Source organism: Eulemur rufifrons, chromosome 8, assembly GCF_041146395.1.
Source record: "Eulemur rufifrons isolate Redbay chromosome 8, OSU_ERuf_1, whole genome shotgun sequence".
NCBI lineage: Eukaryota > Metazoa > Chordata > Mammalia > Primates > Lemuridae > Eulemur > Eulemur rufifrons.
The window spans coordinates 16,243,370-16,255,483 of record NC_090990.1 but is presented as its reverse complement, the minus strand read 5'-3'; the positions used below and the strand labels follow the sequence as shown (position 1 = coordinate 16,255,483).

Genomic DNA, 12,114 nt, shown 5'->3' with positions numbered 1-12,114 from the left:
TTCAGAGAACAGCCACCATCTGAAGCTACCTTTGTTGTGACCCATCCGTCCCCCTAGAAGCTAAGGTCTGTGAGAGCAGGGCACTTGTCCTTCTCCTTCAGAGCTGACATCCCAGTGCTGGCACAGTTCTTGGCACCTAGTGGGTACTTGGAAAACGAAGATGAGGACACGCAAGCAGTACAGAGCAGGGTGTTGCAGAGCCTGTGCGAAGGCTTCATCCGCTCTGGAGCTGGACGAGCAGGGTTCAGATCCTGGGTCTTCCCCAGCACTCAGTTAGCTATTATCATCAAATCATGCCATTAGCTATTATTGTCACCACCATGGTTATTAAATGTCCGCTTCCCCCACTAGACTATGAACTCCTTGAGGGCCCAGGCTGTGCCTGATCATTGCCGTGTTCCAGCCCTGCATAGGATCTGGTCCCTCCCGGTGCTCCCCTGGTAGGAAGTGGCGGTGCCATCCACACGCAGCTACTGAAGCCAGAAACCTAAAGTCACTGCCCGTCACCAGTCCGGCACCCCCATCCCCAGGCCCTTTCAGATTTGTCTTCACTTTTGCAAATGTCTATGCTTCTCTTCCTCATCGTCCCCCTCCCCACCCCCACCCAGGTCCAGGCTTCCATCCTTTCTTACCCAGATGCTGCTGTAACAGCTTCCCAGCAGCCCCAGCCCGCCTCTGCCCTGTGCCCCTGCGATCCTTTTCAACACAGCCACGACAGGCTCTAAAACCTCAGGTGCTTCATGCTGGAACTTACGATGGCCAACAAGCCCCCACAGGGGATGGGATCCTGTAGACCCTACAGTCTCCTCCCTGGCTGAGCTCAGCCCTGTCCATCTTTCCCGCCCCTGCCACAGGGCCTTTGCACATGCCAAAGTCCTCTTTCTTCACCCACTGACACTCTGATGCTTTAACCCGTGTCATGTCAAATCCCCGTGCCCTCTCACAGTGCCGTGTCCCTCTCACCACTGGCTGCAGTGAGCACCTTCCACTCGTCAGATGGCTGTGTCCCACACCAGACTCTGAGCTCTAGAAGTGTAGGGGCCGTGTTGGTTTTTAGCCACCTGCTGATGCCCCAGTGCCTCACACACTGCTTGACACGTTGCAGGTATAAACACGTTTGCTGAACGGAACACACAACTGGCTGTGTGAGTGACCAGCGGGTGTTCGATAACGGCTGGCTGAACTGCGGCACGGAGAAGGATCACACACAGAACACCTGGCTTGTGTCTTCCCACCGCGGTCATGAGACTCTTGGGCTGTGGGGTCAGAGCGACCTGGGTCTGATTCCCAGGAACATAATAACAGCTCATATTTACTTGGTTCTGAATGCCAAGCCCCCTGCTAAGTACTTTGTGCTTATGTGATCATTTCTCCACCCTGCGCAGAAAGCATATTACCATTTAAAAATTTTATGTGAGGAAACTGAGACCCAAGGAAGTTAAGTAACTTGCCCACGGTCACCAATTGAAGTAGGACGTCACTCCAGGGAATCTGACTTCAGCGTCTGCTCCATGTTTTGAGGGCTTAAAGATAAGTATTTAATGAACACTTACTATGTGCCGAGCACTGTTCTAAAAACTTTACAAATAAATTTTTATATGTATAGCTTTTTATTTTCATTTGTGTAACTCATTTCATCCCATAACAACCCTCTGGGATGAGTGTCATTATCCCCATCTTACAGGCAGAGAAACTGAGGCCGAGGGAGGTTAAATAGCTTGAGGTCACACAGCCGGGGAAAGTGGCAGAGCTGGGTGGAACTTAGGCTGAATACGCTGGAGTTCATGCTTTTAACCACGTCACGGCTTCTGCTCAATGAACGGACATTGTTGTTAGTGTTATTTTCCTAGGATTGTGTGAGGTGGAGAAGGGAAGGGCACCTACTGCTTGAGCTGGGGAGAGCAGCGGGAGTGAAGACTGAACCAGGAGGCGGGAACGGACACATTCGGGAAGGAAATGTCAGATTTGGCGAAGGAATGGGACGGTGAGGGCCCCAGCACCGTGGGGTCACGTGTCCCGGGAAGGCCGGAGTGGAGATCAGATTCGAGAGATTACTGAGAATTAACCTGCGGTGGCGCGTGCCTGTAGCCCCAGCTACTCAGGAGGCTGAGGGGGGAGGATCGCTTGAGCCCAGGAGTTCAAGACCAGCCTGGGCAACTTAGCAAGACCCTGTCTCTAAAAAAATTAAAAATCCCTATGTTATGGATTCAGCGTGAGATGTTTAAAAACGAGGAGTGTCAGAGGCAGACTGGCTGAGTGGACTTCGGCAAGTTACTTAACCTCTCTGCGCCTCCCTTTCCTTTTCGGTGAAATGGAGGTAACAATGGGACCTCGGTCATGGGGTTGCTGTCCGGGTGAACGTGACGATAAATGCAAAGCGCTGGCAGAGTGTTTGGGCTGCCCCCGCCTCACAGGCAGCCCGTTAATACCTTTCACTTCTCTCTCCTCCTCCTCTAGGAAGATCTCCCCAAACCGCAGCTACGCCAGAATCAAGGCGAAAATCAGCGATGGATATAGAACCACCAAGGTCCCCGGAGACCCCAGGTCAGTAAGTGAGGGAGGAGGAAGAGAGGGAAGTGTCACGCTATCCAGTTTCAAAATGTGTCCAAGACTGAGAAAAAAAGAATCGTTCTGATTTATTTCCTTCTCCTTCCTACTGTGTCAACTCAGGGTTATATAACTGAACTTCTCCGTGAGGTACCCCTGGGGGCCTCCAGGAGGCAAGGTTGGCAGTGACCTAAATAAATATTTCTGTGCTCTCTGCCCCAGCCTCGGGTCCTGAGCAAACACCGCAGCCTGGAAGGGAGGCCGTGACAAGGAGGAAGCCCTGGGCTGCAAGTCAGGGGACCTGTGTTCCAGAACCAACCTTGCCTCGAAGGACGTGGATGCGTTACAAGCCAGCACCTAGTGAGGTGACGAGTTTTCATGGGAGTGTGACCTGGGAGGAGAGATTCCAGTGTGGCTGGGGAGCCGCGGAGCCCTTGGTCGTTTCTTCCCATGGACAGAATGAAGCCACCCCTCCCCCAACTCGGCCTGGCATTCAAAGCCCTTCACAATTCCTCCCCCATCACCTTCCTCCTGCCCCCCTCACATCCCCTCTTGGCACCCACACGCTCCATACCTTGGCTCTTTGGGACTATTGAGTTTTCCCTGACAGCATTTGTGCCCTCTCCGGGAATGTCCCCTTCCCTCCCCCACGAACTGGCAGTGTGGCGGGGCAGATGGAGGGAAGGCTGTGGAATTAAACTCGGGTGCGAGCTCTGGCTTAGCCGAGTCACTTTGGGCTCGTGACTTAACCTCTCCAAGCCTGTTTCCTCAACAACAAACAGGCTTTGTGACTCCTGTCTCATTCCTTGTTGTGACCAGCAACAGAGATATTAATAATGGTTAATAACACGTGCCAGTTACTTAGCCTTACTGTACGCACCAGGCATGTGTAACGGTTTTGCACACCTAAGTCATTCAGCAACAACACTAACCCCCTGGCAGAGTGCCCGAGCCACAGTGGGCACTAATGTCAGTTTCCTGTTTTCTCCCAAAGCCTCCCCTCCTATCTGAAGTAGGTCGGTCTCTCCTGAGAATCTTCACAGCGTCTCATAGGTACCTTAGTTACAGCGCTGATCATATGAAGGTTTTGTGATTAGCAGACAAGCGTGGCTTCCTTTCTATTCTAGGTGCTCTCTGGGTGACAGACCTGCCTTGGTCATAGCCACACAGCCAGCACCCAGCACAGGGCCTGACACTTGGAAGGCACTTGAATGAACACAGGGGTGATCGTGTGCACACAGGCTGTGAGGGAGAGACGGACTTAAGCAGGTGCCCGAGGATGGGTTGGCTCTGAACACATGCTCGGCTTTCTGGGCTCGGACTCCCTGAGCTCGGGGAACAGGCCATTAGAGCCCCTCTCAGCCCCGGGCAGACTCACGGGACAAGTCACAGCCTCTTCTGGACTCCAACATTGCTCGGACTTGGACCATATTTTTCTAGTCAAAAACCAGGACACTTGTCCCAGCAAAGGATTTTTGGGCCACGAGGCATCCAAGAGGGGTCTGGAAGCTGTGGAATAAATGTAGAAACACTGGAATTTTCAGGATAGTCCAGTGGTTTATGAATTGTAGACTCCCTCCACTATGCCCGGCCTGGTCACGTGCCCAGCATACAATAACTGTCTAATAAATGCTTAGGAGATTGCGGCAGTGTGCTCTTTATGCCATTGTGTGGGGCTAAGATAAGTTATGGTGAAGGAACAGGAGGCACTAGCCTCTCCCCTGGGAAACCATTTGTTGGACAAGGAATTAGAATTATCTGCCTTTGCTTTCTGCATGTTGGTCTCTCTGTTGTTCCAATAGCATTGATCACTTCCAAATGGCTACAGAATAAAGCTCCAGGCCAGCTGTAACCCTAGCATTCTGGAAGGCTTAGGTGGGAGGATCTCTTGAGCTCAGGAGTTCAAGACCAGCTGCCGTTCTGTGACAAGCCCAAGGCACACCCAGAGGCCCATTATCTAGTGATGCTCTAGTTAAGCTCCCCATTGAGAGCAGCATCAATAGGAACCACATGAATGAACCATCTTGGACACTTAGTCCACTTGAGCCTTCAGGTGACTGAACACCTGACGGCAACCACAGGAGAGATCCCCACTGTGAACCACCCGGCTGAGCCCAGCCAACATTTAGAGGCATGAGAGAAAATAATAAATTACTGTTTTAAGCCTCCAAGTTTTAGAGTGGCTAGTTACACAGCAACGGAGAACCAGCACAGCAGCTGTCATGCCAGTTCTCTCCTCCCAACTCCATGCCAATCTACACCACCTCCATCAGGAAACCCACTGGCCCCTTCTCCCCAGGTCAGGAACCTCTTCCATCCCTGACCTCTTTTAATAATCACAATGGCTTTGTGTTGAGATCCCTGGAACCTGCCTTTTCATTAAAACATATATAATCTAAAAAGAAATTTTCTATCACTTCCAAAAATGGAAAACCAATGTCACTTGCCACTAATAGAAAGTAACGACGACATAAATTAGATGAAACAGATCAGTGTCATTATTAAATTCTAGCTAGACAGTGTTACCTCCCAAAGTGTCTGAGCCCAGGGCTCGCTCTCTTCTTATGGAAGAGGTGAACGAGTGTTGTGTGACACTGGCAGCCAACTCTGAGTTCCAGTACCTGGGCAGTTACAGCACAGCAGCTTCCGGATCCCTGGGTCTGGCACACGGTCGTGTGTCCTTGAATTCAACAGTTCCTGGCAGCCTTGTGATTCCTCCACATTACTGATTACAGCAATCACAGTAGCTCACCAGTCTGGCGAGTTCTGCAGTGTTTCGGGAGCCTCCAGCCTTTCCAATATTTTCAAAGGATTAGGTGTATAAAATCCCTCCCACCTAAAATGCCACGTACTGTTTCTATTGCGTGCACTGGAGCCTGACTTATACACCCTAACTTCCCATAGCCCTTACAGCATCTCCTGGATTTGTTTCTTTTATTTATTTTTTATTGTTTTTGAGGCAGAGTCTTGCTTTGTTGCCCGGGCTAGAGTGAGTGCTGTGGCGTCGGCCTAGCTCACAGCAACCTCAAACTCCTGGGCTTACACGATCCTACTGCCTCAGCCTCCCGAGTAGCTGGGACTACAGGCATGCGCCACCATGCCCGGCTAAGTTTTTCTATATATATTTTAGTTGGCCAGATAATTTCTTTCTATTTTTAGTAGAGACAGGGTCTCGCTCTTGCTCAGGCTGGTCTCAAACTCCTGACCTTGAGCGATCCACCCGCCTCGGCCTCCCAGAGTGCTAGGATTACAGGCCTGTTTCTTTTATTATTTAAGTAGCTCCTTCAAGAGTATTTTCAGTGTGGGTCTTTGTGTATTGCACCTTCTGAGGCTTTATTTGCCTAAGAATATTTTTATTATGATCTCATGTTTGGATGACAATTTGGCTGGCTTGAAAATTCTGGATTGAAAGAGTTCTTTTCTTTCGATTCTTAATGGCATTACTTCCTTGACTTCCTTTATCAGGTGCTGTCACTGAGAAGTGTGACAATGCCAGTCTGTGCTCTTCCCCTTTGTCTTTCACAGTCTTAATTTCACCACTACACCAGTGTGTGGATTTTTCCTTACTCGTTTCTGCTGTTGGTTACTCTGTGAGCCCTTTCTCAGAATGAATCTGCATTCATTCATTTTTCTTTAATTTTGGACCTTTTAATCTCTATTATATCTTCACTTTTTTTTTATCCTTGTCTCCACCTTTATTTTTCTTTCCTTTTGGGACTCCCACTTCTACTCTCCAGGTTGCTCAGCTTTTCTTTTTTTATTTGTTGTTTCTTTACCTTTCCCTGCTGCTTTTGGGGTTAAGTCTCAATCTACTCATCCTATCTACCAGTAATTTTTTTAAGATCACTTTATTCCTGCATCTTCTCAATTGTTTTTTCTTTATATCTGCCCTTTTCCTTTCCTACTTGGCAAGACTTGGCTTTCTGTTCAAGGATCTTTTTGAGGTCTTTGTCCAGTTTTCGCCACTAGCCTTCTCCTGCTGTACGTATCAAGCACAGACAACATATTTCACCCTGTAAACTTGGACCACTTTGCCAGTTTGCTGACCTTTATAGCATCCTTGCACAACTTGAGCTTCATCATCCTTGTGGATGGGCATGGTGCGAACATCATATTTCCGTCTCAGCTCTTTGGAAGACATAATCTTGCTGCAAATGTGGGAAAGTGCATTGAAATGCCTTTTACAGTTCTTACTCCAGCCAGAAGTCTCAAAGGGACTGAATTTCATTTTGGTTGCGGTAGCTTTAGTGATGGGGAAGAAGGGAGGCAATTTCCCACAAAGGCCCCAAAAAGGGAAGAGCCTATGACTTCTTGTTCTTGCTTTATTTCACATATTTCTTCCTTTACCTTGTTGTGTGTATTTGTTACACTTTACTTTAAAACCCTGGTCCATCTCCTTTAATAATTCTGCCTCAGATGGCACAGGTGGTTTGATTTGTTGTCTTTCTTTTATAGTAGTTGCACTTCTCAAGTGTCTAATTATTTTGGCAGGTGAGTTTAAGTTCCCCTGGGAGTACCAGCTATCTGTCTGGTAATGTGCCCTGCGGAAGGGCCAAAAACATACAGAGAGGGAAAAGGATGAGCCCCAGGGCAGAGAGCCTTTCCAACATCCTGGGCACCCCCTCTGGCTGGTACTCCACCAGCTGTGAACCTCTCGCTTCACCTGTGGGTTCCCAGGGAGAAGCACACTTAGTGACAGTCGACTCCCCTTGTGAGATCCCACCAGCGAGGGGTGAGGGTGGTTGGAGGGGCACTGGTGGAGCAGGGGATGCCTGAGCGCCTGCCTGTTTATATGAATTCCTCACCCAGCAGGGCTTTGAGCTGCCCCAGACCACCCCAGACTGTAGTGGTTGTGGCGGGAACTGAAGCAGACTAGCTTCCCTAAAGGGCAGGACAGTGGGAGGGGTAAGAGTTCGGGCTCTGGGGTCATCAAAGGTTCATTCATTCCACACCGGAAGCCTGTATGTGCCAGAACATTGTGCTGTGTGATGGGAGACAGTGGGAACAGGGCGAAGTCCTTGCCCTGAAGGAGGTTATGCTCTGATGACAAACTAACAGACTCCCACGCAAATCCTGACACCACTGCCTGGGCAACTCACTTAGTGTTTTTAAGCCTCAGTTTGTTCATCTGCAAAATGGAGATGATCATAGCACCTATTTATAGGGTTCTTGAGACTTTTAGGAGACAACGCTGCCAGTTGATTAGCACAATGCTGGCACACTGAAGGCTCTCAAAAATGTTATCTGTTATTATTATTGTGACCAACGATGTTACTGGGGATTAGGTGGGCTCTTGGAGCTGCTTCTAAAAAGATAAGTTAGGCCGGGCATGGTGGCTCACGCCTGTAACCCTAGCACTCTGAGAGGCTGAGGCAAGCGGATCGTTTGAGCTCAGGAGTTCGAGACCAGCCTGAGCAAGAGCGAGACCCCCACCTCTACTAAAAATAGAAAGAAATTATATGGACAGCTAAAAATATATATAGAAAAAATTAGCCGGGCATGGTGGCGCATGCCTGTAGTCCCAGCTACTCGGGAGGCTGAGACAGGAGGATCGCTTGAGCTCAGGAGTTTGAGGTTGCTGTGAGCTAGGCTGATGCCACGGCACTCACTCTAGCGCGGGCAACAGAGCGAGACTCGGTCTCAAAAAAAAAAAAAAAAAAATTAAATAAATAAATAAATAAAATAAAAAGATAAGTTAATTGCCTTTCATCCTCTGGGGAAACCAGTTACCCTTAGGGTCTGTGGCTGGAGAGAAGACCGAGGTGGGGCAACCAGAATTTCAGAGCAAGAGGAATGAGTGTGTCTGGTTCACAGAAAAGTTGCAGTTAAAAAGCAGCAAGGCAGGGAAACAAACCAAATTCCATTTTCCAGAGACAACTATTGGTACTACCAAAGCTGTTAAGATTTCAGATAACTGGTCCCTTTCCCCAGTTCTCTGTTAGTCTATCCTTCCTTCTTTCCTTCCTTCCCTTTTTGTTTGTTTTTCTTTTTTTTTTAAATTGAGACATGGTCTCACTCTGTCACCCAGGCTAGAGTGCCGTGGGGTCAGCCTAGCTCACTGCAACCTCAAATTCCTGGGCTCAAGCAATCCTCCTGCCTCAGCCTCTGAGTAGCTGGGTCTACAGGTGTGCACCACCATGCCCAGCTAAGTTTTCTATTTTTAGTGGAGATGGGGTCTCGCTCTTGCTCAGACTGGCCTCCAACTCCTGAGCTCAAGCAATCCTCCCGCCTTGGCCTCCCAGACTGCTAGGATTACAGGTGTGAGCCACCACGCCCAGCCTCCTTCATTTCTTAGTTGCTAAAAGCAGTGCTGTGGGGAGGTTAGCACTTCCACAGCCATGGACCTGGCCTGGAGTCTCAGCCGTTTCTCACTAGCTCGAGGACGATGGCCCGGCTGGCACAGTGCCCACAGCCCACAGTAGTTTTAGGGGCTCACAAAAATGTTTTCATTTCTCTCAAAATCTGAAGGAAAAATGGACTTTTAGGTTGAAGAAAATGTTTTAATGTTCCAACGCAGTCATAAATATAATTTGTAATGTTTTTATGGAAGAGGGGAAATTGCCTCAGGCTCAGAGAAGTCAGAATGCATCCTGGCCAGCTCTGCTAAATTGCTTCTCTCTGAAGCTTGGTAGGGCACTAGGGAACAATACTACCCATATCCTGGGGGCGTTAAAGGGCCTGCGGGAGGCACGTGTAGCATTCAGCCCTGTGTGGGCACCGGGGAGGCTCTCAGCAAGTAGAGTTAACCATTTGTTTTGCCCTGGGAACGTCAGACTGCAAGCTCAGGAAACCTCCAGGACGGGCATGGGCACAGCAGCGAGGGCAAAAGTCACACAAACGGTTTTTGTTGCACAACAGGCTCAGGAGATTCCCCAGGTGGAGGGACAGATGGAAGCTTCCAGGCAAGGCCACTGTGTTCTGTGGGTCTGCCAGAAACCAGACCAGCAGCAAAAAGGGCTCTTTCTGAATCCCCAGTGCTGGCCGCTGTTTGCAGGCGTTGAAGAAATGGACTGAATGAATGAAAGCACCAATGAGGGGTGAACTGTGGGAGGAATTTTAAAATCCTGAGGCTGTTTGCCCTAAAAGTTGGCTCGCAGATCTCCAGACATAAGTGTCTCCAAAGGAGAAAGGAAATTAATACTTACTAAGTGATTGCTGTGGCTACTATCGCCTCTGGTTAATAAATTGGGAAACTGAGGCTCAGAGAGGCGATGTGGCTTGAGGCAGAGTATAGGGCTTTTCCCCTGCTCCCTTCCAACCCTCCTCCCTGTGGGTCCTCCCGTCCACACTGAGCCCTGGAGCAGGGCATGCTGGCTTTCCACCGCCCCACCGAGGGCCCCAGCAGTTCAGGTATGTCCCGTCCAGCCAGGAGGTCCCTGGGAGCAGGCTGCAGAACAGGCCTCTCTGTCTTAGAGACTGGCACACCCTCTTCTCCTTCCCTAGGACCAACTGCAGCCACTACCTTGGGAATTTCAAACCGCATGAAGTTCCTGCCCCGTGGCCGTCCTACTCCGGCTCTGGCCCCACCCCCTGCCCTGCTCAGGAATCCACCGAGGCTCACTGGCAGGCTCTTTCCTTGGCTCAGTCCCCTTCCTTTCTTCCTGCCTCCTCCTGCCTACTTGGGATCTATACTTCTGATCAGGAATTCATTTCAGAGCAAACAACGAGGGATCCATCCTACTGGGTCCCAAAGAGAGCAGGGGATGCCAGAGGGCAAGACGCCGACAAAAGCGTCTGGAGGCAGAAATGGATGGGGATGGGGAAACCGAGGAGGGAAATACGCACAGAGCTTGGAGGTCGTCCAGGACACACAAACATGCTGCTGCTTCTAGGCCGACTGCAGAGGCCCTGGGACAGCAGCAGGCACAGTGCACGTCTTAACACAGGCACTTCAGGCCCGCCATCGCTTAGCCCAATTTAGAGAGCTTTCAATTTTAGATATTTTTTCTTCAATATCAAGCATATATCTTTTTTAAAAAAAAACAGGTGTAGTGCGAGACCAGCCTGAGCAAGAGCCAGACTCTGTCTCTACTAAAAATAGAAAGAAATTAGCTAGACAACTAAAAATATAAAGAAAAAATTGGCCGGGCATGGTGGCGCATGCCTGTAGTCCCAGCTACTAGGGAGGCTGAGGCAGGAGGATTGCTTGAGCCCAGGAGTTTGAGGTTGCTGTGAGGTAGGCTAACACCATGGCACTTAAGCCTGGGCAACAGAGTGAGACTCTGTCTCAAAAAAATAAATAAATAAAAAAAATAAATCAGGTGATTGTATGTAATTCTGGATCTTTCTTTTCATCATACATGAGATTTTTTAGAAATTAAAAGAATTTATTGGGCAACTTAAAATCCACTTTACCTTTTTCTTTTTTTTTTTTTTTAACCTTCCATCCCAATTTATTGGAAGATTGGAAAATAAAGGGACATGTTGCTGCATTTACAAATCCCAGAGAATGTCACCCTCCCCCCGTAGTGTCAAAAGAACTTGGAATTAGGAGATGTGGGTCTTCCTTAACTTTACATGACCTTGAACATGTCTCATCCTCTCCAGATCCTGGTTTCCAAACCTTTAAAATGAGGGTGCCCTCTCTACTACCTTTCAGGGTCCCAATAGCTCTAACACCCTATGGCGGTGTCCCAGGAACAACGGGATGGGAGCCAGCTGGGACGTTGCTTTGCCCCTCTCGGAGCCCCGGGAGCAGCAACATAATGCCCAGGCCCCTCCCATGGGTGTGAATGTCTAGAAGTAGACTCTTCTCTGAGAAAAGGCTCTGATGGCGGTGGAAGAGAGGGCAGAGGTGCCAAACGCATGGGAGGGGCTGTTCGTGGGTGGGGACTGCACAATGAAAACTGAAGCTCAAGGTCAGTTTTGTCAGAATCTCCTCTCTCCGAGCCAAGAGCTCCCTCCTCAGCCTGGGCTGATGCAGCCACAAGTGTTCCCTGAGCACCTGCCGTGAGCGGACGCTGGGCTGGGTGGGGGACAGGGAGGAGTGGGGGGGGCGGGGGGCTTGCCCCCTGTTCTCACAGAGTTTATAGCGAAATTCAGATAGTGAGCAAACGGTCAGGAGCAATTATGGAGACTGCTACAAGGAGAAGCTTTGAACTTGGCTCTTTGGGGGTACAGTGCCTCCTGTCTCCTGTGGCTGGGCTCCGCTGAGTCTCCCACTGCCCCTTCAGACCTCTGCTTTTCACACATTCTTGGTCAACCTGGGGGGATGGAAACCCGACACAGCTGCCAGGAGGTCAGAGAACTAAAGACCCCTAACTTTGCTTAGAGTGGCTCTACCTCAGGGGCACAGCTTGCTCCCAGCCTGGGGCAGGAGTGGCCACGCTCCATGCGGTGATGCAGAAAGCACCACACCAGAGTCCCACTGTGTGCCTGGCTGACCACACGCACCCCGTGGTTGGCTGGCTGGGCACCACGCCGCCTCCCTTCAGCTCACCTCGCCACCAGCCGGCACAGAGCCTGGCAGGGACAAGGCGAAGAATGCCCCAGCCCATGATGGGTCACAGGAGTCCCCTTCCCTTTTCCTCTTCTCCTCCCATCAGACACTCATGGTCCTTTGCTGTC

General features: G+C 49.9%; 1 protein-coding gene and 1 pseudogene across 5 annotated transcripts in view; both read right to left on the bottom strand.

Annotated features, from left to right (window-relative positions):
* Nucleotides 1-12,114, bottom strand: part of NCMAP (non-compact myelin associated protein) — a 146,343-nt gene that overhangs the window by 24,806 nt on the left and 109,423 nt on the right. The window lies entirely within an intron of this gene.
* Nucleotides 6,396-6,775, bottom strand: LOC138389239 (large ribosomal subunit protein uL24 pseudogene; annotated as a pseudogene).